Source organism: Oncorhynchus kisutch, unplaced genomic scaffold (genome assembly GCF_002021735.2).
Source record: "Oncorhynchus kisutch isolate 150728-3 unplaced genomic scaffold, Okis_V2 scaffold1111, whole genome shotgun sequence".
In the NCBI taxonomy this organism is placed as follows: Eukaryota; Metazoa; Chordata; class Actinopteri; order Salmoniformes; family Salmonidae; genus Oncorhynchus; species Oncorhynchus kisutch.
The window spans coordinates 50,001-55,000 of NW_022263056.1; the positions used below are offsets into that span (position 1 = coordinate 50,001).

The 5,000-nt window shown below is 46.9% G+C and overlaps 1 pseudogene; it reads left to right on the forward strand.

The window, feature by feature from the left end:
- LOC116364624 (photoreceptor-specific nuclear receptor-like) overlaps positions 1-1,279 on the forward strand; it is a 7,509-nt pseudogene extending 6,230 nt beyond the window's left edge.
- Positions 1,280-5,000: the final 3,721 nt, after the last annotated feature.

The window sequence follows — 5,000 nt, forward strand, 5'->3', positions numbered from 1 at the left end:
GCACAACCTCCCTGATCTCCCTGCACAAACTCCCTGATCTCCCTGCACAACCTCCCTGATCTCCCTACACAACCTCCCTGATCTCCCTGCACAACCTCCCTGATCTCCCTACACAACCTCCCTGATCTCACTGCACAACCTCCCTGATCTCCCTACACAGCCTCCCTGACCTCCCTACACATTCTCCCTACACAACCTCCCTGACCTCCCTACACATTCTCCCTACACAGCCTCCCTGACCTCCCTACACATTCTCCCTACACAACCTCCCTGACCTCCCTACACATTCTCCCTACACAGCCTCCCTGACCTCCCTACACATTCTCCCTACACAGCCTCCCTGACCTCCCTACACAGCCTCCCTGACCTCCCTACACATTCTCCCTACACAGCCTCCCTGACCTCCCTACACAGCCTCCCTGACCTGCCTACACAGCCTCCCTGACCTTTATGGCCTTTTATCCACATGGATCTGGATTCCACTGTATATATATCTAGCTACTAACCTGAAGAACGAGAGGATGTTAAAATGGCCTGTGAAATCAAATTTCACTGTTATGGATCTGTAAATGACTTGATCTTGGTATTATTTTGAAAGCTGCTAACAGAATTGGAATCCGTTTTTATTTTGTTTGTTTTTAGACACTTCAGGACATTGATGGAATCTCTCTTTGTTGTAAATTCAAAGCGTATAACTCACCACCCTCTCTGTTTCTCTCTGCGTAGATTTGGGAAGCTCCTCCTGCTGTTGCCCTCTCTGCGTTTCGTCAGCTCTGAGCGGATCGAGCTCCTCTTCTTCCACAGGACCATCGGCAACACCCCCATGGAGAAACTTCTGTGTGACATGTTCAAGAACTAATACACGGAAAAACAAAATGGACGCTCAGTTATACTGCACTGAGACACACCGCAAGTGAACATGCCTGAAAGCTAACAAACTGATGTGTGTGTAACAGGATGTTGTAAATATCTTATTGCTGTGTGTAAAGAAAACCATGTAAATATGTCATCGCTGTAAGAGAGTAAACAGACCTGCGTTTTGAGCTTGATAATGTGTTATAATGGGCTTTGCTGTGTGTTGGACCCCAGACTCAAAATGTCCTTTACTGTGGGCAGAATGTTTGTGTCTCATATCTTCAGTTACATTTCAGTCTAGTCGTCCATGGTCTATATTTTTCACGATGTAATGTAATATATTTACATAAAATCTGTTTCGTCTTAGACACTGTACATTTCTGCTGTATTTATGATTTCATGCCTTGATAAATTGAAACTTGTATTTTGTCTTCTATCAATTAACTGAAGAAGATGAGTAGAGACCAGGTTTACACCAAGCTATCTATTAACTGAAGAAGATGAGTAGAGACCAGGTTTACACCAAGCTCTCTATTAACTGAAGGGGATGAGTAGAGACCAGGTTTACACCAAGCTATCTATTAACTGAAGAAGATGAGTAGAGACCAGGTTTACACCAAGCTCTCTATTAACTGAAGGGGATGAGTAGAGACCAGGTTTACACCAAGCTCTCTATTAACTGAAGGGGATGAGTAGAGACCAGGTTTACACCAAGCTCTCTATTAACTGAAGGGGATGAGTAGAGACCAGGTTTACACCAAGCTATCTATTAACTGAAGGGGATGAGTAGAAACCAGGTTTACACCAAGCTCTCTATTAACTGAAGAGGATGAGTAGAGACCAGGTTTACACCAAGCTATCTATTAACTGAAGGGGATGAGTAGAGACCAGGTTTACACCAAGCTATCTATTAACTGAAGGGGATGAGTAGAAACCAGGTTTACACCAAGCTATCAATTAACTGAAGAAGATGAGTAGAGACCAGGTTTACACCAAGCTATCTATTAACTGAAGGGGATGAGTAGAGACCAGGTTTACACCAAGCTATCAATTAACTGAAGAAGATGAGTAGAGACCAGGTTTACACCAAGCTATCTATTAACTGAAGGGGATGAGTAGAGACCAGGTTTACACCAAGCTATCTATTAACTGAAGAGGATGAGTAGAAACCAGGTTTACACCAAGCTATCTATTAACTGAAGGGGATGAGTAGAAACCAGGTTTACACCAAGCTATCTATTAACTGAAGAAGATGAGTAGAGACCAGGTTTACACCAAGCTATCTATTAACTGAAGGGGATGAGTAGAAACCAGGTTTACACCAAGCTATCTATTAACTGAAGGGGATGAGTAGAGACCAGGTTTACACCAAGCTATCTATTAACTGAAGGGGATGAGTAGAGACCAGGTTTACACCAAGCTATCTATTAACTGAAGGGGATGAGTAGAAACCAGGTTTACACCAAGCTATCTATTAACTGAAGAGGATGAGTAGAAACCAGGTTTACACCAAGCTATCTATTAACTGAAGGGGATGAGTAGAGACCAGGTTTATACCAAGCTATCTATTAACTGAAGAGGATGAGTAGAGACCAGGTTTACACCAAGCTATCTATTAACTGAAGGGGATGAGTAGAAACCAGGTTTACACCAAGCTATCTATTAACTGAAGAGGATGAGTAGAAACCAGGTTTACACCAAGCTATCTATTAACTGAAGAGGATGAGTAGAAACCAGGTTTACACCAAGCTATCTATTAACTGAAGAGGATGAGTAGAAACCAGGTTTACACCAAGCTATCTATTAACTGAAGAGGATGAGTAGAAACCAGGTTTACACCAAGCTATCATACACGAGCTCAGAGGATGAGAAAACAAGCTTCCCATCAGAGCAATAACACAGTGGCAACTTCAATAGTGAGCAAAGACAAAGTACAAATCAAATGAACAGCGCCACCTTCTGTCCACTACTAACAACAACACCAGTTACTCTTTCCTACCACTAGAGGTCCTCCCAGTCTGGCTGTCAACACTACTTGGACAGTAGACTGAACTTCATCAGTATCCACATCTCATGGCAACCACTGTCCCAGTCATTTCTCAGACTACAGGTCCCCACTGTATGGCAGTAGGGTGAATATGTCCCAGTCATTTCTCAGACTACAGGTCCCCACTGTATGACAGTAGGGTGTATTTGTCCCAGTCATTTCTCAGACTACATGTCCCCACTGTATGACAGTGTAAACTTACTTTCTGGATTGTGGATTGTAACTAGCAACCTAGCATTACCAAGCAACGCATCACCAAGCACCCCATCACCGAGCACCACATCACCGAGCACCACATCACCAAGCAACGCATCACCAAGCACCACATCACCAAGCACCACATCACCAAGCAACGCATCACAAAGCACCACATCACCAAGCAACGCATCACCAAGCACCACATCACCAAGCAACACATCACCAAGCAACACATCACCAAGCAACGCATCACAAAGCACCACATCACCAAGCACCACATCACCAAGCAACACATCACCAGGCACCACATCACCACCACATCACCAAGCACCACATCACCACCACATCACCACCACATCACCAAGCACCGCATCACCAAGCAACACATCACCAAGCACCGCATCACCAAGCACCACATCACCACCACATCACCAAGCACCACATCACCACCACCGTCACCAAGCACCGCATCACCACCACATCACCAAGCACACCATCACCAAGCACCACATCACCAAGCACCACATCACCGAGCACCACATAACCAAGCACCACAATACCAAGCAACGCATCACCAAGCACCACATCACGAGCACCACATCACCAAGCACCACATCACCAAGCACCACATCACCAAGCACCGCATCACCACCACATCACCAAGCACCACATCACCAAGCACCACATCACCAAGCAACACATCACCACCACATCACCAAGCACCACATCACCAAGCACCACATCACCACCACATCACCAAGCACCACATCACCAAGCACCACATCACCACCACATCACCAAGCACCACATCACCACCACATCACCACCACATCACCAAGCACCACATCACCAAGCACCACATCACCACCACATCACCAAGCACCACATCACCACCACATCACCACCACATCACCAAGCACCACATCACCAAGCACCACATCACCACCACATCACCAAGCACCACATCACCACCACATCACCACCACATCACCACCACATCACCAAGCACCACATCACCAAGCACCACATCACCAAACACCACATCACCACCACATCACCAAGCACCACATCACCACCACATCACCAAGCACAACATCACCACCACATCACCAAGCACCACATCACCAAGCACCACATCACCAAGCACCACATCACCACCACATCACCACCACATCACCAAGCACCACATCACATCACCACCACCGTCACCAAGCACCACATCGCCAAGCACCACATCACCAAGCACCACATCACCAAGCACCACATCACCACCACATCACCACCACATCACCACCACATCACCATCACATCACCACCACATCACCACCACATCACCAAGCACCACATCACCACCACATCACCAAGCATCACATCACCACCACATCACCACCACATCACCATCACATCACCACCACATCACCACCACATCACCAAGCACCACATCACCACCACATCACCAAGCATCACATCACCACCACATCACCAAGCACCACATCACCACACCACATCACCACCACATCACCACCACATCACCATCACATCACCACCACATCACCACCACATCACCAAGCATCACATCACCACCACATCACCAAGCACCACATCACCACCACATCACCAAGCATCACATCACCACCACATCACCATCACATCACCACCACATAACCACCATATCACCACCACATCACCACCACATCACCAAGCATCACATCACCACCACATCACCACCACATCACCAAGCATCACATCACCACCACATCACCACCACATCACCGAGCACCACATCACCAAGCACCACATCACCAAGCACCACATCACCAAGCACCACATCACCAAGCACCACATCACCAAGCACCACATCACCACCACATCACCACCACATCACCAAGCACCACATCAC